The sequence below is a fragment of the Bombina bombina genome, chromosome 4 (assembly GCF_027579735.1).
Source record: "Bombina bombina isolate aBomBom1 chromosome 4, aBomBom1.pri, whole genome shotgun sequence".
Lineage (NCBI taxonomy): Eukaryota > Metazoa > Chordata > Amphibia > Anura > Bombinatoridae > Bombina > Bombina bombina.
The window spans coordinates 1200163393-1200185171 of record NC_069502.1 but is presented as its reverse complement, the minus strand read 5'-3'; the positions used below and the strand labels follow the sequence as shown (position 1 = coordinate 1200185171).

Sequence of the window (21779 nt, the reverse complement as noted above, 5' to 3'; positions counted from 1 at the left end):
TTTTTATAAAGTAGACGAGGGGGAAGAAGAACCAATTCCTTTCCAAATTTGTTCTTAATAATGTTAGCCATCTTACCGGCACAGGAAAAGTCAAAAAGGAACGTTCCTCTCTCATAACTCTTTCTAATTTAGGTATCATAGGTTCTTCAGGCAGTGCGGCCTCTGGAGCCTCCAACGTAGACAGAGCCTCCTTTAGAATTAAAATTGAGCACTTGCGTTTTTTATTAAAGGACGGTTCCTCAGCAGCAGGAGGCTGAGACGCTAAGGACTCTGACCCAGAAAGCTCACTCTGAAGCTACAGATGTTAACTCATCATCGGATAACTAGGAAATAATAGCTAAATCCGATAAATATTTAGATGACTCTGGGTCAGAGAGCTATGTTTAACCTTTCTCTTGCGTTTGTTTAGAGCGAGGTAATGCACTGAGGGCCGCAGACACAGCCGTTTGTAACTGCACAGCAAAGTCCGCAGGAAGAAGGCCCCCTCCGGATGGAGGATTAGATGTGCTACGGGGAACTGCATGTGGAGTGGATAATCTAGCAAGGGTAGTAATCTCACAGGACGCAGAGTCCTGAGAGGTAGACGGCTCAGAGGGACTAAGAGCCTTAACAGGCTTGTCTCCCTTCTTAGACTTTATAACTGTGTTAAAGGGACACTGAACCCAATTTTTTTCTTTTGTGCTCAGATCGAGCATGCAATTTTTTTTTTTTTTAATTTAGCAGAAGAGAAAATAATTTCCAACAAAATACGCCATGCAAGACGCATACATTTTTACAATTATGGTCTTACAATTTCGACCGCAACAGTTTGTTGCGTCACGCAGGACGCAATTTAAGCATTTGAACATTTGAAAAAGAAAGTTAATTTATGTTCAAGCTTGAATATTTTGTTAATTTTGAACTTATACAACCTATCTTAAATAACAATAAGGAGAGAAAGAAAGAGAAAAAAAAAATAAAAATAAGGGAGTCCTCCTCCTAATCAAGTCACTCCCCCCGCCCACCAGGAAACTGTGCTTAATAAGATCTATGACAGATACCTCTAATGCAATGGATCAACTTTCTCATCTGAGTTTCTACCAGGCCCCCAGGATTCGGAATTCCTGAATGGAAAAATTAAATCGTTTATCTCCGTATCCGGGAGTGATCTAATGAATACTGACCATTTGTTAAAAAATTGTATAACATCATCTTCGTTATCTAAATTGGTATCTCTTTGCTCTAACAGGCATTGTTTTTTTAAGCAATTTTTAATCTCTGGAATGGATGGCGCTGCACTTAGCTTCCATTTTTTAAATATAAGATATCTAGTAGCTAGTATGGAAAGGAGGACAATGTTATCATTTGTTTGATGTTCGGAGTGATTTGGGAGCCCAAATACAATTTGTAACTGTGTAAAGCCTGGTATAGGAATTTTAAGGGTTCTGGTAAGCCAGAACTCTAGCTTCCACCACAGGTGTCTGATTTTAGGGCACTCCCATATCATATGCATTAGATTTGCTGCTGCCTGCGAGCATTTTGGACACTTATTGAACCCACAGTTACGGATTCTGGTCCCTATGTTGGGAGTAAAGTAGGAATTGTGTAGTAGTCTAATATGTGACTCACGCCAGGTGGCTGACAAGGTGACCTGAGCTATTTTCTGGATTGATGATTGAATGAATTTAGTATCAATAATGTAATGGAGGGTCATCTGGTTCCATAGTAGAGCAAGTTTCTGGGTCACCAAGTCTGCTTTAGTTGAATTAATTAATTGATAACATAAGGAAATGGATCTCTGACCACTTTTGTACAATGCTAGCCAGCCTTCCAGTTTGCCCAGAGACCATGTCCAAGCTGAATCTGTCATGAGCCCTATGACAAAATGTCTACTTTGTAGATATGCGAAAAAATCCTTGTTGTTAATGTTAAATTCTCTTTTTAATTCTTCAAAGGATTTGACACATTTTCTGTCTGTATCTATTAAGCTTATCAATGTAACCAAACCTTGATTATGCCAAGTTTTAAATAAAGTTGACCTCAGCCCTGCTGGGAATTTCGGGTTGCCAAGAAATGGTAAATATTGTGAGACTTTACAATTTAGAGATAGAAGTTCCCCTACTTTCCACCATGCTTTTATTGGATTAAAAAGGTATTTAAACATTTTAATTTCTTTAGGTAGTTCTTTAGGAGGACAGTGAATTAATGCTGACGGGATATACGGATGACTTATGGCTCCCTCTAATAAGTTGTTTGTTACATAATTACTGTTAGAGATCCAATCAGCTATTACTCGCATCAGGAAAGCATAATTGTAAAAACGAATATTAGGCAGGGCAAGGCCTCCGTATTCTTTTGAAAGGGATAGTTTCTTTAAGGATATCCTTGGTCTTTTTCCCTGCCAGATAAACTTGCTGAGTGCGCTGTTAAGTAGACGCACATCCCTCTCCAATAATAGTATTGGAGTATTCTGTAATACATAAAGGAGTTTTGGTAGTAAGACCATTTTAAAAAGGGCTATCCGACCAGAGATAGATAATGGGAGGCCCTGCCAGTTTTTTAGTTTCTCCCTTAGGGTGTTTAGAATTGGGGTGATATTAAGGTCATAGAGCTCCGCTGGGTTAGAGGCAATAGAAATTCCTAGGTAACAGAAGGAATCTGTTGCCAGGCTAAAAGGGATATTGGGAAGAGAGTTTTTATTCTTCCTCAGCCATAATAACTCTGATTTTGCTTGATTAATCTTATAGCCTGAGAAAGATCCAAATCTAGTAGAAATATCTAAGAATTTTGGAATGCTAAGCTGGGTGTCTGAAAGATAGAGTAAAACGTCGTCTGCATAGAGGGCTATTTTTATGACTTGGTCACCAATTTTAATTCCGGGCAGTTGTCTGACCATGATCGTCAGGGGCTCTATTGAGACGTCAAAGAGCAGGGGGGAAAGGGGGCATCCCTGTCGGGTCCCTCTTCTGAGGGTTATCTGTGGGGAGATGCTATTGTTAACAATCAATCTTGTATATGGATCTTTGTATAAGTTTTTAATAAATCTTATAAATTCGCCCTTGAATCCAAATTTATTTAAAGAAGTGAAAAGATGATCAAAGTGAATTGAGTCAAAGGCTTTCTCTGCATCTATTGAAACAATAGCTAAGTCAGAAACATCCCCCTCCCCCCGACGTCCCACCTGACTTGAAGTATTCAGTTACGATCAGAGCTTCTCTGATTTTTGCTGAGGAGTTTCTTTTAAATAAAAATCCAGCCTGGTCTGGGTGTATAATTTTAGTAAGTGATTGCTGTAGGCGGCTGGCAAGAATTGAAGCTAGAATTTTATAATCTACATTTAAGAGGGCTATCGGTCTATATGACTCTTTGAGTGAAGGATCCTTCCCACCTTTCAAAATTAAGATTGTATTGGAAGCAGAAAAGGAAGTAGCGACTGGCTCTCCCTTAACATAAATACCATTATAAAGATTGTTAAGATGGGGAGCTAGCTCCTTATTCATAATTTTATAGAACTCATTGGGCATGCCGTCTGGGCCTTGTGTTTTATTAAGAGGAAGATCTGAAATGATTTTTATAATCTCAGACTCCCGTATTGGGGCGTTGAGAATTTCAAGTAGATCAGATGTAATTTTAGGATAAGAAATTTCCTGCCAGAACTGCCTCTCGTTAAGCTGGTCCGAGCTCTTGTGAGAGTAAAGGTCCTGGTAATAAGTAATGAATGCTTGGGCAATCTCTTAAGGTTTCTTTAAGAGAATACCTTCTTGTTGTATGGTTTCTATACCAGATGATTTTTTTTCTTTTTTAACTAAATTGGCAAGCAGCTTTCCCGATTTGTTCCCAAATCTGTATAACCTGGCTTGAAGTTTTAGATCCCTCTGTGTCTCCCGAAAGACAGCGAAGGCATCCCCAGCGTTCTTGGCTCTGATGTATTTTGCCCAGTTCCTGGGCGAGTTATCCAGGAGATATGAGTTGTAGGAATTGATTATTGAGTTGGTAATTTCTTTTTCTCTCAATCTTATTTTCCTCACTCTCATTGCACTGTAAGCTATTTCACCTTTAAGGACAGCCTTCGCTGCCTCCCAGAAGAGCAGAGGGGAGTCTATACAATGGGAATTGTGTTGAACATAGTCGACAAATTTAAGTTTAAGCCAGTTTTTAAATTTTAAGTCTGTTGTAAGGAATGAGGGAAAAATAAAGCGTATAGGTTTATTTATAAACTGACTCAGTTGAAACTCCAAGTATGTTGGACCATGGTCTGAGAGAAAGATGGGAAGGATGCCTGTCTTTACTCCAAATTTGCATAAAGAATCGCTGATAAGAAGTAAGTCGATTCTGGACATAGTCTTATGGGCCCTGGAAAGGCAGGTAAAGTTTCTAACATCTGGGTTTTGACATCTCCAAATATCCTTTACTGCCAGATTCTGCTTAATTGATTTAAATATTTTTGCTTCTAAATTATCTCTCTTTTGTTTAAGCAATTTTGCTGGGTGTCTCATTCTATCCAACGGGCAATTAGGAGCCATATTAAAGTCTCCACCTAGGACCAGATGACCCTCTTGCACAGAAAGAATCTTAGCCTATATTTTAAACCAAAAGGCTGGGGCCAGTTTGTTAGGGGCGTAGATGTTGCAGAGAGTAAAGATCTCTTTACCAATTTTTATCTTTAACAGGACAAACCTACCCTGAGAGTCAGCCTCACTGCAAATGACCTCTAAATCTGTTTTTTTCCCCGATTAATATAGCCACCCCTCTCTTCCTTCGAACACCTGGGGGGGAAAAAATTTCCCTCACCCAGGTAGATTTGAGTTTTAAAGACTCTTCTGGAGTCAGGTGGGTCTCTTGTAAGAATGCTATGTTGGTTTTTAATTTTCTCAAGTGCGTAAGGATGGATTTTCTTTTAATGGGGGTGGAAATCCCACCCACATTCCATGATACTAACTTAAGATTTGCCATTCAGAGAGAAAGGAATGCTACCTGAAAAAAGTGGGCGAGGGGAATGAAAGTAAGGAGGAAAAAAAAAAAAAAAAAAAAAAAAAAAAAAAAAAAAAAAAAAAAAAGGGGAAAATTAGTAGTCCAGTTACTGTTGATACAGAGAGAGAAAGAGGGGAAAGAAAAAAACAAAAAAGGAAGAGAAAAAAAACATCACAGGACATAAGTTAGTTTAGGAAGGAACTAATGACCTGCCTTACTCAGATGGTTGTTTATCTAACAAGTTTGATTCTTTCAGGAATTGTTCAACCTCTGGTAAAGAGTTAAAAACATGAGTGTTTGTGCCTTCTATCATTTTTAATTTTGCTGGATAGATAATAGTGGCCTGGTATCCTTGCTGAATGAGTTTGGAACAAATTGGGGCAAGGGCTCTCCTCCTGGAGGACGTCTCAGAAGAGAAGTCCTGGAAGAGGAGAATCCCCGATCCATTAATAGATATAGGTTGATTTTTACGAAAAAATTGTAGCAATGTGACTTTATCCTGAAAATTCAGGAGTTTCGCTATTACCGGTCTAGGCCTGTGATTCCCTTCGTTGTCTAACCAGGGCTTACCTAGCTTATGGACTCTTTCGACTATAATCTTTGGGTAATTAGGTGGAAGTTTAAGAAGTTGTGGCATTGTTTCTGAAACAAACATAGCTAGGTCCTCGTGGGGCCCGTTCTCTGGTATGCCAATTATCCTTATGTTATTGCTGCGGGAACGATTCTCAAGGTCTTCTAGTTTAGTCTGTATTGTAGTAATAGATCGGTTAACTGCGTCTAAATTGGTAGTATGTAGTGTGGTTAAATCTTCCAGATCCGAGACCCTCTGTTCAGCTTCGCCGATTCTAATGGCGAATTGCCTGACTTCTTGTGAAAGAGATGCAAGGTCTTGCTTAATCTCAGCCTTAAGTATATCAAAATTTGGTGTCAGAGCCTCTGAAATTTTGGTAACCAGGGTTTGCATGTTATAGGTATCAGGTGCGAGAGGTGATATGGCGGATGTTTGAGACTCAGGCAGAGTGTCTGCGGTATTTTTTACTTTTCTGTCTCTTTGTCTTGCTGCCATTGTTGGCGAGGGAGTCTTAGGGTGAATGTGAAAAAATGTATCCATGTGCCACTATGTGCGCAAAGAGAATGGTGAAGGGAAAAAAAAGGAAGGAAAACTGATACTGGGGGAAAATTCCTGCCCGTGCCTACTATGGGAAAAATATCATGGGGAGGTGGGGGTGGGAAGTGAGGGAAGTGGGGAAATAGTGTCAGTGAGACGATCTCTTATCGGCGTGAGGGGAGAAAAAAACAAACAAAAAAAAAAAAACATAATTTATGTAAGAAACTTACCTGATAAATTCATTTCTTTCATATTAGCAAGAGTCCATGAGCTAGTGACGTATGGGATATACATTCCTACCAGGAGGGGCAAAGTTTCCCAAACCTCAAAATGCCTATAAATACACCCCTCACCACACCCACAATTCAGTTTAACGAATAGCCAAGAAGTGGGGTGATAAAAAAGTGCGAAAGCATATCAAATAAGGAATTGGAATAATTGTGCTTTATACAAAATCATAACCACCACAAAAAAAGGGCGGGCCTCATGGACTCTTGCTAATATGAAAGAAATGAATTTATCAGGTAAGTTCTTACATAAATTATGTTTTCTTTCATGTAATTAGCAAGAGTCCATGAGCTAGTGACGTATGGGATAATGACTACCCAAGATGTGGATCTTTCCACACAAGAGTCACTAGAGAGGGAGGGACAAAATAAAGACAGCCAATTCCTGCTGAAAAAATTCCACACCCAAAATAAAGTTTAACGAAAAACATAAGCAGAAGATTCAAACTGAAACCGCTGCTGAAGTACTTTTCTACCAAAAACTGCTTCAGAAGAAGAAAATACATCAAAATGGTAGAATTTAGTAAAAGTATGCAAAGAGGACCAAGTTGCTGCTTTGCAGATCTGGTCAACCGAAGCTTCATTCCTAACGCCCAGGAAGTAGAAACTGACCTAGTAGAATGAGCTGTAATTCTCTGAGGCGGAGTTTTACCCGACTCAACATAGGCAAGATGAATTAAAGATTTCAACCAAGATGCCAAAGAAATGGCAGAAGCTTTCTGGCCTTTTCTAGAACCGGAAAAGATAACAAATAGACTAGAAGTCTTACGAAAAGATTTCGTAGCTTCAACATAATATTTCAAAGCTCTAACAACATCCAAAGAATGCAACGATTTCTCCTTAGAATTCTTAGGATTAGGACATAATGAAGGAACCACAATTTCTCTACTAATGTTGTTGGAATTCACAACTTTAGGTAAAAATTCAAAAGAAGTTCGCAACACCGCCTTATCCTGATGAAAAATCAGAAAAGGAGACTCACAAGAAAGAGCAGATAATTCAGAAACTCTTCTGGCAGAAGAAGATGGCCAAAAGGAACAAAACTTTCCAAGAAAGTAATTTAATGTCCAATGAATGCATAGGTTCAAACGGAGGAGCTTGAAGAGCTCCCAGAACCAAATTCAAACTCCAAGGAGGAGAAATTGACTTAATGACAGGTTTTATACGAACCAAAGCTTGTACAAAACAATGAATATCAGGAAGAATAGCAATCTTTCTGTGAAAAAGAACAGAAAGAGCAGAGATTTGTCCTTTCAAAGAACTTGCGGACAAACCCTTATCTAAACCATCCTGAAGAAACTGTAAAATTCTCGGTATTCTAAAAGAATGCCAGGAAAAATGATGAGAAAGACACCAAGAAATATAAGTCTTCCAGACTCTATAATATCTCTCGAGATACAGATTTACGAGCCTGTAACATAGTATTAATCACAGAGTCAGAGAAACCTCTTTGACCAAGAATCAAGCGTTCAATCTCCATACCTTTAAATTTAAGGATTTCAGATCCTGATGGAAAAAAGGACCTTGTGACAGAAGGTCTGGTCTTAACGGAAGAGTCCACGGTTGGCAAGAGGCCATCCGGACAAGATCCGCATACAAAAACCTGTGAGGCCATGCCGGAGCTACCAGCAGAACAAACGAGCATTCCTTCAGAATCTTGGAGATTACTCTTGGAAGAAGAACTAGAGGCGGAAAGATATAGGCAGGATGATACTTCCAAGGAAGTGATAATGCATCCACTGCCTCCGCCTGAGGGATCCGGGATCTGGACAGATACCTGGGAAGTTTCTTGTTTAGATGGGACGCCATCAGATCTATTTCTGGAAATTCCCACATTTGAACAATCTGAAGAAATACCTCTGGGTGAAGAGGACCATTCGCCCGGATGCAACGTTTGGCGACTGAGATAATCCGCTTCCCAATTGTCTACACCTGGGATATGAACCGCAGAGATTAGACAGGAACTGGATTCCGCCCAAACCAAAATTCGAGATACTTCTTTCATAGCCAGAGGACTGTGAGTTCCTCCTTGATGATTGATGTATGCCACAGTTGTGACATTGTCTGTCTGAAAACAAATGAACGATTCTCTCTTCAGAAGAGGCCAAAACTGAAGAGCTCTGAAAATTGCACGGAGTTCCAAAATATTGATCGGTAATCTCACCTCCTGAGATTCCCAAACTCCTTGTGCCGTCAGAGATCCCCACACAGCTCCCCAACCTGTGAGACTTGCATCTGTTGAAATTACAGTCCAGGTCGGAAGCACAAAAGAAGCCCCCTGAATTAAACGATGGTGATCTGTCCACCATGTTAGAGAGTGTCGAACAATCGGTTTTAAAGATATTAATTGAGATATCTTCGTGTAATCCTTGCACCATTGCTTCAGCATACAGAGCTGAAGAGGTCGCATGTGAAAACGAGCAAAGGGGATCGCGTCCGATGCAGCAGTCATAAGACCTAGAATTTCCATGCATAAGGCTACCGAAGGGAATGATTGAGACTGAAGGTTTCGACAAGCTGCAATCAACTTTAGACGTCTCTTGTCTGTTAAAGACAGAGTCATGGACACTGAATCCATCTGGAAACCCAGAAAGGTTACCCTTGTCTGAGGAGTCAAAGAACTTTTTGGTAAATTGATCCTCCAACCATGATCTTGAAGAAACAACACAAGTCGATTCGTATGAGATTCTGCTAAATGTAAAGACTGAGGCAAGTACCAAGATATCGTCCAAATAAGGAAATACCACAATACCCTGTTCTCTGATTACAGACAGCAGGGCACCGAGAACCTTTGTAAAAATTCTTGGAGCTGTAGCTAGGCCAAACGGCAGAGCCACAAATTGGTAATGCTTGTCCAGAAACGAGAATCTCAGAACTGATAATGATCTGGATGAATCGGAATATGCAGATATGCATCCTGTAAATCTATTGTGGACATTATAATTCCCGTGCTGAACAAAAGGTAAGATAGTCCTTACAGTTACCATCTTGAAGGTTGGTATCCTTACATAACGATTCAATATTTTTAGATCCAGAACTGGTCTGAAAGAATTCTCCTTCTTTGGGTACAATGAAGAGATTTTGAATAAACCCCATCCCCTGTTCCGGAACTGGAACTGGCATAATTACTCCAGTCAACTCTAGATCTGAAACACATTTCAGAAATGCTTGAGCTTTTACTGGATTTACTGGGGACACGGGGAAAGAAAAAATCTCTTTGCAGGAGGTCTCAACTTGAAACCAATTCTGTACCCTTTGAAACAATGCTCTGAATCCAAAGATTGTGAACAGAATTGATCCAAATTTCCTTGAAAAAACGTAACCTGCCCCCTACCAGCTGAGCTGGAATGCGGGCCGCACCTTCATGTGGACTTAGAAGCAGGCTTTGCCTTTCTAGCTGGCTTGGATTTATTCCAGCCTGGAGATGGTTCTCCAAACTGAAACTGCTCCTGAGGATGAAAGGATCAGGCTTTTGTTCTTTGTTGAAACGAAAGGAACGAAAACGATTATTAGCCCTGTTTTACCTTTAGATTTTTTATCCTGTGGTACAAAAGCTCCTTTCCCACCAGTAACAGTTGAAATAATGGAATCCAACTGAGAACCAAATAATTTGTTACCCTGGAAAGAAATGGAAAGTAAAGTTGATTTAGAAGCATATCAGCATTCCAAGTTTTAAGCCATAAAGCTCTTCTAGCTAAAATAGCTAGAGACATAAACCTGACATCAACTCTGATAATATCAAAAATGGGCATCACAGATAAATTGTTTAGCATGCTGAAGAAGAATAATAATATCATGAGAATCACGATGTGTTACTTGTTGCGCTAAAGTTTCCAACCAAAAAGTTGAAGCTGCAGCAACATCAGCCAAAGATATAGCAGGTCTAAGAAGATTACCTGAACACAGATAAGCTTTCTTAGAAGGATTCAATTTTCCTATCTAGAGGATCCTTAAACGAAGTACCATCTGACGTAGGAATAGTAGTACGTTTATCAAGGGTAGAAATAGCCCCATCAACTTTAGGATCTTGTCCCAAAATTCTAATCTGTCAGACGGCACAGGATATAATTGCTTAAAACGTTTAGAAGGAGTAAATGAATTACCCAAATTATCCATTCTTTGGAAATTACTGCAGAAATAGCATTAGGAACAGGAAAAACTTCTGGAATACCACAGGAGCTTTAAATACCTTATCTAAACGTTTAGAATTTAATATCAAGAGGACCAGAAATCCTCTATTTCTCAAGCAATTAGTACTTCTTTAAGTAAAGAACGAATAAATTCCAATTTTAAATAAATATGAAGATTTATCAGCATCAACCTCTGAGACAGAATCTCTGAACCAGAGGAATCATCAGAATCAGAATGATGATGTTCATTTAAAAATTCATCTGTAGGGAGAGAAGTTTTAAAAGATTTTTTACGTTTACTAGAAGGAGAAATAACAGACATAGCCTTCTTTATGGATTCAGAAACAAAATCTCTTATATTATCAGGAACATTCTGCACCTTAGATGTGAAGGAACTGCAACAGGCAATGGTACTTTACTAAAAGGAAATATTATCTGCTTTAACAAGTTTGTCATGACAATCAATACAAACAACAGCTGGAGGAATAGCTACCAAAAGTTTACAGCAGATACACTTAGCTTTGGTAGATCCAGCACTAGACAGCGATTTTCCTGTAGTATCTTCTGACTCAGATGCAACGTGAGTCATCTTGCAATATGTAAGAGAAAAAAACAACATATATATAAAGCAAAATTGATCAATTCCTTAAATGACAGTTTCAGGAATGGGAAAAAATGCCAAAGAACAAGCTTCTAGCAACCAGAAGCAATAAAAAATGAGACTTAAATAATGTGGAGACAAAAGTGACGCCCATATTTTTTCGCGCCAAATAAAACGCCCACATTATTTGGCGCCTAAATGCTTTCTGGCGCCAAAAATGACGCCACGTCCGGAACGCCGACATTTTTGGCGCAAAATAACGTCAAAAAATGACGCAACTTCCGGCGACACGTATGACGCCGGAAACGGAAATAGAATTTTTTGCGGCCAAAAAAGTCAGCGCCAAGAATGACGCAATAAAATGAAGCATTTTCCAGCCCCCGCGAGCCTAACAGCCCACAGGGGAAAAAGTCAAATTTTAAGGTAAGAAAAATGTTAAATTAAAATGCATTATCCCAAATATGAAACTGACTGTCTAAAATAAGGAAAGTTGAACATTCTGAGTCAAGGCAAATAAATGTTTGAATACATATATTTAGAACTTTATAAACAAAGTGCCCAACCATAGCTAGGAGTGTCACAGAAAATAAGACTTACTTACCCCAGGACACTCATCTACATATAGCAGATAGCCAAACCAGTACTGAAACGAGAATCAGCAGAGGTAATGGTATATTAAGAGTATATCGTCGATCTGAAAAGGGAGGTAAGAGATGAATCTCTACGGACCGATAACAGAGAACCTATGAAATAGACCCCGTAGAAGGAGATCACTGCATTCAAATAGGCAATACTCTCCTCACATCCCTCTGACATTCACTGCACGCTGAGAGGAAAACCGGGCTCCAACTTGCTGCGGAGCGCATATCAACGTAGAATCTAGCACAAACTTACTTCACCACCTCCATCGGAGGCAAAGTTTGTAAAAACTGAATTGTGGGTGTGGTGAGGGGTGTATTTATAGGCATTTTGAGGTTTGGGAAACTTTGCCCCTCCTGGTAGGAATGTATATCCCATACGTCACTAGCTCTGGACTCTTGCTAATTACATGAAAGAAAAGTGAGTTAGAGGCCAAGCCAAGTGAGGTAAGTAAGGCTCGATCGCCCAACCGATGGGTGGCGGCAGAAAGGGGGCAGAATCAGGGGTGTTGTTTTGAGTCAATGTGGAGCCTGAGAAAAATTAAGGCCTAGAGAACCTTAAAGTACAGACTACGCATCAATCACAGCCTATGAAGAAAAAAAGAAGAGAAAAAAAGAAAAATAATAATTTCTCTTTCCCTTCCCCTCTTCTCCTCCTTCTCCAGTTTCCCTGATGTTTTAGGTAGGTAAACTGACTTTAAATAATAGCCTCTACTGGGCGGGAGGCCGAGAGTAAGGCTTCCCTTAACCCTAGATCAGAGAATTTATGAATTTACCCAAAGTTTAATGAACATATTAAGCATAAAAGTTGTAATAAGGTGAGGTTGAGGTGGGAACCGTATGTACCGAATAGCTTGTGTGACAGATTATATGCAAGTGGAAAACGGATTTAGTCAGTATAATAAATAACTTAATTTATTCTAGGAAGACCAAATAAGATATATAATAAGGAGAATTTTAAAGATTAAGCATCGAAGGGTAGAGAGTTTCAAGAAATGTGATTTGACTGAATTCTAAATTATGCTTGTTGACAGAGGTGAATTATTGGGCGTTAGTCTAGGAAGTCCAAAATTTGGCAGAAACCTTTCAGTAACTACATCAAAAGAAGATATACTGCAGGCAGTCAAAAAGTACTTTAAATGTAAGCCCTCTTTATTACCCTGCCCAGGCTCAAGTTTACCCTTTCTTGATTTACTTCTCTCCCTCCTCTCACCCTCCTCCTTCCCTTTGAGTAAGGGGTTTAGATTGCCCAGTAACTTAAACCCTAATAAAGATATATTAAATAAACCTTGAGGGGCATCAGTTGTTCCAGCAAAACAGTGGTGACAAAAACTGGGAGTGAAAAGGAGAGAAAACAAGAAAAAATTAAAAAAAGTATACTAATAAGTACAATAATACTTTAGAAACCAACAATATTCGGGCAAGAATAATTTAAGGCGGAATAATTAGTACAAAACAAGAAAGAAGGCTTTTTCCAAAATCCCCGGAGCTTATCAGCTGAGGAAATAAACAAAAGTTCGTCCAGGCTTCTAATAATTACCCTTTAACAGTCTTTACACTTTGACTGGTAGTGTTCCCATTATATGATTGAAAGATAAGTTGTCCCTTAATTTACTGAGCAGGCCCTCATTAATGTCAATACCTGCTTCCAAAATCGCTTAGTAACCTTTCGTTTAACTTTCGCCAGCCAGGCTGACTCAGACTCACCCCCTCCTGCGTAACTTTAAGCCGGTCTCGCTCCGTGGTTATTTCCTGCTTGTTATGTCGCTGAACCAGGCCAGCGGAGAGCGTCATCCGGCAAAACGATTTCCAAGCCAAGAGCCGCGCTCAACTCCCCCCACGCGAGCACCGGTGGGGGGGGGAGAGGGGCGCCGCCGCACCGAGCAGCCGTCACAACGTGGGGGAAAAGTGCACAGCGGGACCACGCAGAGATCCAAGGCCCGACTCCCCCCCGCGCAGCCACCGGTGGGGGAGGGAGAGGACGAGCCACAACAACAAGACCCGCCGGGCGGGGCAACAGACAAGCAGGTAGATTGATGCGAGACTTGCCGGGAGAGGTAATCAAAAGTGCAGGGAGGGGGGAGGGTAAAGTCCGTTAGTACTGCAGACGAAAGCAGGCTGACAGAATAGGGCTGTCCGTGAGAGAATGTAGGATTGAGTCTGCTAATGAGTAAGCAGATGCCAAGTTAGTGAATATGTGTTGAGTCAAAGAAAAAAAGAAAATAGCTTTGGGTCAAAGCAGTGGGATGGTAATCCACTGCTTAAGGTTCCGGAGTAGGTGATATGACTGTCTAGGGTAAGCCCCAAGGCAGGGGGTTTAGCGCGAGGGAATCACCGCCAAATTCCAACAGACTGGAGAAACAAACTGAGCCACTGCTGTGTAGCTCCTCCTCCACCGGATCCTCTCGAGCATGCAATTTTAAGCAACTTTCTAATTTACTCCTATTATAAATTTTTCTTCGTTCTCTTGCTATCTTTATCTGAAAAAGAAGGTATCTAAGCTTTTTTTGGTTCAGGACTCTGGACAGCACTTTTTTTATTGGATGAATTTTTCCACCAAACAGCAAGAACCCAGGTTGTTCACCAAAAATGGGCCGGCATCTAAACTTACATTCTTGCATTTCAAATAAAGATACCAAGAGAATGAAGAAAATTTTATAATGGGAGTAAATTAGAAAGTTGCTTTAAATTGCATGCTCTATCTGAATCATTAAAGAAAACAAAACATAACTGGTATGATTGACATGTTAGAAGGTACTCCTTCTGTACTAAGAGTCCTCCATAGCTCATGTTATACCCACAGGAGAACACAAATAAAGTTTTTTTTATTATAGAAAACTGCACCTTAGACTCCCAATGGCTGGGGCACTCACCACCTCCTAGACCCAGACAGTTAACAGAGGAAACACTCTCCTAAGGTTCAAGTCTTAGCCGGAGGAAATAAACATAGATCACACCAGTCACATGGAGTGCAAGAGAGCACTTCCCCTGTTATTACAAGAACAGCAAGTAATAGGAGCTGTGCAACACTTTCAAAAACGAAAGTGCAACTAAAAGTGAAACCTGTTTGTTCCATCTAAAAACAAAGTCTATCAGCCCAGGAAAAAAACAAATTATGCTTACCTGATAATTTTCTTTTCTTCTGATGGGGAGAGTCCACAACTGCATTCATTACTTTTGGGAATTAAGAACCTGGCCACCAGGAGGCGGCAATGACACCCCAGCCAAAGGCTCAAATACCTCCCCCACTTCCCTTATCCCCAAATCATTCTGCCAAGGGAAAAGGAACAGTAGGAGAAATATCAGGGTGAAAAGGTGCCAGAAAAAAAAAAAAAGCCAAAACAAAAACATGAATAAACGGCCGCCCCATATAAAAAACAAACACGTGGATGGGAAACTGTGGACTCTCCCCGTCAGAAGAAAAGAAAATTATCATCGGGTAAGCATAATTTAAGTTTTTACTTCTTAAATGGGGAGAGTCCACAGCTGCATTCATTACTTTTGGGAAAACAAATACCCAAGCTATAGGAGGACACTGAATGCAAAAAAAAGGGTGGGTAGACGAGGCGACCCATTCGGATGGTACCACAGCCTGAAATTACCAAAACACCAGACAAAAAAAGGCAGCTAAACTAACCATCAGGCTATTTCCATGTCTCCAATAAGAAAAAGACAAAACCACCTGAAGGAGCAAGCGGATGTCTCAGAACCGGAAGGACTGAATTGCCCAGGACCCATCTAAGAGAACTGGTCAAATCTAAGACAAGAACATGTCCAGAAAACTGGACACCCGGAAGCCGGAGCCAACCACAAGGTATTAACTCTTGAGGAACCATAGGAATACATCATACGGAGAAACCTGTACCCTAGGAGACGCAATCACAGTCACATCCAAAGGTCCTTGGACACTGGACGTTCATTAAGCATACCAGAGACAGAAAGCGTAAATCCTAAAGGCTCGAGGGACAACACCCCAAAGTCCAAATACCAAGAAGCTGACAAGAAATGGAGCTCAAAAACTAGATAATCCATCTTAAGATAATACAGTCTCCAAACATTCCTTTCAGGAGTAACCTCCCAGCAACCCGCACAGCTCAAGAAATTAACGACAAACGAGCATCTCAATTCCCAGCGAGCCACAGATCAAATTGAGACGTCATAAGTAAGGGCAGCTCCAGGAAAAAAAACCGGAGACAAAACGCATTCTCCAGAGCCCCAAAAACATGAGAGCAAAACGAGAAGCTGTGGGAGGAAGAAAAAGGCCATAATGCCCAAACTTTCCAGAACAGATGCCCCAATAACCAGCCACAGAAGGGGGAAAAAGGAAGCCTAAGTCACCTCGACCCTTTAAGGAAGGGGTACCGTCATCAAGGCCTAAAAAAAAAAAAAAAAAACGGCCAAGAAGAATACAATAGAGGAGATAAAAACTGCCCCAACCTGGTACCCCAGATGTCTAAGGAGTCATCTAAACCTCCCGTCCAATTGGGAATGGAAAACCCTAGCTCCGAGGCCAAAGAACCTCCAGAACCCCCAGAATAAGCTTTAACAGGTTCCGCTTCAGGAACCCCGCCAACAATCAGGAACAGGACAATGAGGACTGAGTACAACCCCTCTGATGCCTCACCCAGCCATTTTATACTCTTCGCAAGAAGTAGAATCTGAATCAGAGACATCCATCTCCAAAAAACAAACAAACAAAAAAAACCAAAAAAAAACCAACCACACCACACAGAATCCTGCATAACTTGGATAGATATTATGGATAGAAAAAAATAAAATAAAAAAACTGCACCTTACACCCCCAATGGCTGGGGCAATCACCACCTCCTATGACCCAGACAAATAGCGAAACAGAATCTCTCCGTCGCCACGCGGTCAGAAATACGGAAATGGAGAACAGAAACGTGACCACGCATAGTCACAAGGTACACCGTGCAGGCAAGAGAAAAGCGCGCCAAGGCCCCAGGGGCCGCGCAGCCTGACAATAAAGGCCGATATGTTCCGATATAGCCACGAGCCCAAGCGTCCCTACACATAAGCAGACAGAATCACATAAACATGATTAAAGTCCCTCCTGTTCAATAACCCCCCCCCTCAGGAGATATTAACCCTTGATTCCATAAAGATAAAAAGGAGTCCCAATGAGACCCTGACTTCTTTGTTTACATTACATTCACACATCGAAGTAAAATGAAACGATCTGACCGGAATATACGCCGTGGAACAGGAACACAGCCCTTCAAGTGTGACAGATAGTAGCCTCCCTTCTGACATGGACTTGAGTGAATAAAGCAGGCAGCGAAATTCATCAACGCTGATTGCTAAGGAGCCGTTAACATGAGTCGGGATGGTTTCACAGAAAGACTTTCCCTGCATCCCTGGACTCTAACCTTCATCCATGCTCTCACTGAGAGACTGACAGGATTACTTAAAACTCCAGTCCCATTCCGAAGAGTACTACCCTTCATAAGAGACTATCTTTAATCTACCGATACTTCTCTGCCAACCTCCTGTGACGAAAGGCAAAGAATGCCTGGGGGATGAGGTAAGTGGGGGGGGGGGGGGGGGAAGATATTTGAGCCCTTTGGCTGGGGTGTCTTTGCCTCCTCCTGGTGGCCAGGTTCTGAATTCCCAAAAGTAATGAATGCAGCTGTTGACTCTCCCCGTTTAAGAAAAAAAAAATTCACACAAAGCAGCATGTAAATAATTAATACACTGATTAATTAACCCCAACTGTTCAGGCAGTGAAACTCATCAACACCGATTACTTAGGAGTAGTAGTCTGGATGGTTCCACAGAAAAACTTTCATCAATACTCTGACTGAGAGGTTGACATGACTACTTAAAACTCCAGTCCTATCTCAAAGGGCAGATACCCTTTTTCAGGACTCTCCGAATCTGACACTTCTTTGCCACCTCCTAACGTGACGAAAGGCAAAGAATGACTGGGGTAATAAGGAAGTGGGAGGGATATTTAAGCCTTCGGCTGGGGTGTCTTTGCCTCCTGATGGCCAGGTGTTTTATTTGCCTACAGTAAGGAATGAAGCTGTGGACTCTCCCTATCTTAGGAAGGAAATAAGAAGAATATTAAGGAGCATATTATTCACCCTGTGAATTACCTTCAGAGAGAATGATTAGAAAAAAAAAAAATAGAAAAAAAAAAAGATAGTCATAGTCTTTGTTCGTAGAAAGGGGAGTATATATTAAAAGTCCATCTCTGCAGACCCAAAAGTCTTTAATGACTAAGGTGCATTGATATTAAAAATCTGATTAGCACTTTAAAGCTTTCAGCTAGTTTCAGCTGTACGGTATGTGTAAAATATTGCAGGAGAAAGGTTTTGCCTTTAATTGTGTGGCAAGACTGCACCCAAAAGTCGCTGTTTCTGTATTTAAAGTGAAAGTCAATCCTAGCATTTTACAAACGCTAGGATTGACTATTGAAACAAATAAAGGGGACCTGAAGTATAAGATACCTCATGTAGAAAGCTCCTTTATTTGTTTAAAATCGATCACCGTTCTTAGCTGCTACAGCAGCCCAGGCTAAAATGGGCGCCAAGCCGGATTTACCGCACGGCTATTGGTTAAGAGGTGAAAACGTCACCTCTTAGCAAAAAACTGTTTTAGCCGTGGGCTGCTGTAGCAACTAAGAACGGTGATCATGTAGAAAGCTCCTTTATTTGTTTCAACCAAAGTATTTTATACTTCATGAATGAAAGTCCCCTTTGTTTCAATAGTCAATCCTAGCGCTTGTACAACGCTAGGATTGACTTTCACTTCAATGGTTTTACCTTATTTTGCAAGTTGTGTCCACTCGCTGGTAGTCCGCTGCCTAGGATATCAGCTCTTTGAGCTCGGCCAGACACACTGCCCTGTCATGTTGTCAACTGCATTATGGTTACTAACTACATAAAGTCTCAACTACTCTCTTTCCATCACTCACAAATAACATCTACATTAACCAGTCTCCAGGTATCAGAGATGCATTGATCCCTTGTTGCCACCCAAAGGGTTAAACAATGATGTTATCTATTTGTATTACTGCAATGGTAAGATTATGTTGCAGATTTAAGCACACACATTAACTGGTGCACCAGGATAAAGCACAATTCTTGATGGGACAAGCTAAACCTGTTAAGGAACTGCATTTTGCAACCAGAGGAGGGTTGAGTCAATTGCATCATATGGAATAAAATATATAGATATATTGTTTAACCCTTTGAGTGCTAAGCAATTTCCCACCTGGGTGCTAAGCTGGATTTGAGTGTATATATATATATATATATATATATATATATATATATATATATATATATATATATATATATATATATATATATATATATATATATATATATATATATATATATATATATATATATATATATATTTTTTTTTTTTTTTGTTTTACTTTATTTTTTTGTCAGATCCCCAAGGCGATTACCTTTCGAACGGTGGGTATTGGGGGTCTGTAGCTGCTTAGATGCCCGATATACAGGCTTCTAAGCACCATGCCTCATTTCCCTATACTGTCCATTGTAAATTTTCAATAAAAGTTGCGTGGTGACGTCATCACACGTGACATCACCACGCAAAACGTGAAGCCCCGGCGATGCCTGTCACTATACAGGCCCGATCGCAGAGGTGGGAGTTGATGGGAGCCCTCAGATTGCCCTCAAGGTGGGTGAGTGCTAGCGACGGCTCAGAGCCGTCAGCACCCGACTGGGAAAATTTGCAACTGCTCAGAGCCGTTGTTAGCACTCAAAGAGTTAAAACAAATAAAAAAAAAAAAAAAAAAACAACACACACCACACAACAAGTCATATAATAAGTTTCTGCTTCAACAGGAATCAAATTGGGCTTCAAAAAGAGAAACAGATTTTGATGGCAGATAAGAACAGTAAGTCCCAAAATTTCCTAAAAGTGTAATTTTATCTAGTTGGTAGGATAGCCTTACACTCATCTTAGGCATTAAATTAGTAGGTAGGATAGCCTTCCGCTAACCCCAGGCATAAATTAGTACGTAGGATACCCTTACTCTAGGCATTAATTAGTACGTAGGTAGCCTTATGCTTATCCCAGGCATTAGTACGTAGGTAGCCTTATGCTTATCCCAGGCATTAGTACGTAGGTAGCCTTATGCTTATCCCAGGCATTAGTACGTAGGATAGCCTTATGCTTATCCCAGGCATTAGTACGTAGGATAGCCTTATGCTTATCCCAGGCATTCATTAGTACGTAGGATAGCCTTATGCTTATCCCAGGCATTCATTAGTACGTAGGTAGCCTTATGCTTATCCCAGGCATTAGTACGTAGGTAGCCTTATGCTTATCCCAGGCATTAGTACGTAGGATAGCCTTATGCTTATCCCAGGCATTCATTAGTACGTAGGATAGCCTTATGCTTATCCCAGGCATTCATTAGTACGTAGGTAGCCTTATGCTTATCCCAGGCATTAGTACGTAGGTAGCCTTATGCTTATCCCAGGCATTAGTACGTAGGATAGCCTTATGCTTATCCCAGGCATTAGTACGTAGGATAGCCTTATGCTTACCCCAGGCATTAGTACGTAGGATAGCCTTATGCTTACCCCAGGCATTAGTACGTAGGATAGCCTTATCCTTACCCCAGGCATTAGTACGTAGGATAGCCTTATGCTTACCCCAGGCATTAGTACGTAGGATAGCCTTATGCTTATCCCAGGCATTAGTACGTAGGATAGCCTTATGCTTATCCCAGGCATTAGTACGTAGGATAGCCTTATGCTTATCCCAGGCATTAGTACGTAGGATAGCCTTATGCTTATCCCAGCCATTAGTACGTAGGATAGCCTTATGCTTATCCCAGGCATTAGTACGTAGGTAGCCTTATGCTTATCCCTGGCATTAGTACGTAGGTAGCCTTATGCTTATCCCTGGCATTAGTACGTAGGTAGCCTTATGCTTATCCCAGGCATTAGTACGTAGGTAGCCTTATGCTTACCCCAGGCATTAGTACGTAGGTAGCCTTATGCTTATCCCAGGCATTAGTACGTAGGTAGCCTTATGCATATCCCAGGCACCAGTACGTAGGTAGCCTTATGCTTATCCCAGGCATTAGTACGTAGGTAGCCTTATGCTTACCCCAGGCATTAGTACGTAGGTAGCCTTATGCTTATCCCAGGCATTAGTACGTAGGTAGCCTTATGCTTATCCCAGGCACCAGTACGTAGGTAGCCTTATGCTTATCCCAGGCATTAGTACGAAGGTAGCCTTATGCTTATCCCAGGCACCAGTACGTAGGTAGCCTTATGCTTATCCCAGGCATTAGTACGAAGGTAGCCTTATGCTTATCCCAGGCACCAGTACGTAGGTAGCCTTATGCTTACCCCAGGCATTAGTACGTAGGTAGCCTTATGCTTATCCCAGGCATTAGTACGTAGGTAGCCTTATGCTTATCCCAGGCATTAGTACGTAGGTAGCCTTATGCTTATCCCAGGCATTAGTACGTAGGTAGCCTTATGCTTATCCCAGGCATTAGTAAAGTCCCTCACAGTGTTTTTCTTTACCACCTCTAATGGAAGTTTATTCCACTAATTAACCACCCTTTCTGTTAAGTGCTTCTACAAATTACTCCTGAGCCTACTACCCTTTAACTTGAGATAATGACCCCTTGTTCTGGTGTTGCTCTTTTTGTACAAAATACTAACAGCCTCAGCTTTACTAAGCCACTTAATAAACTCTCCTCTAAATTACACACATTTAGGTAATAGAGCTTTTCTCACACCTAAAGCGCACTACAAAGCCAGGGGTCAAAAGTATACATATTAAAAAAAACACACACCTTGATAACATTAAAGAGAAACAAAAAAAAAATTATCAGTATACAAAATTTAATTTGTGTTCTATTTTCACTACCATGTATTTTAAACACGGATAGGACTAAACATTAATACACAAGGAATATTGTAATCACAAAGAATAAACAGCATTTCTTCTCATGGGGAGCAGTGCATTTTCCTGGAATAGAAACAATTTTCTGTCGATACCTAAATATGTAAAAAGCTGGGCTCTAAGAGTTATGCAATT

The 21779-nt window shown here is 40.7% G+C and overlaps 1 protein-coding gene across 1 annotated transcript in view; it reads right to left on the bottom strand.

The window, feature by feature from the left end:
* GLO1 (glyoxalase I) overlaps positions 1-21779 on the bottom strand; it is a 75438-nt gene that overhangs the window by 14464 nt on the left and 39195 nt on the right. The gene's annotated exons all lie outside the window — the stretch shown is intronic.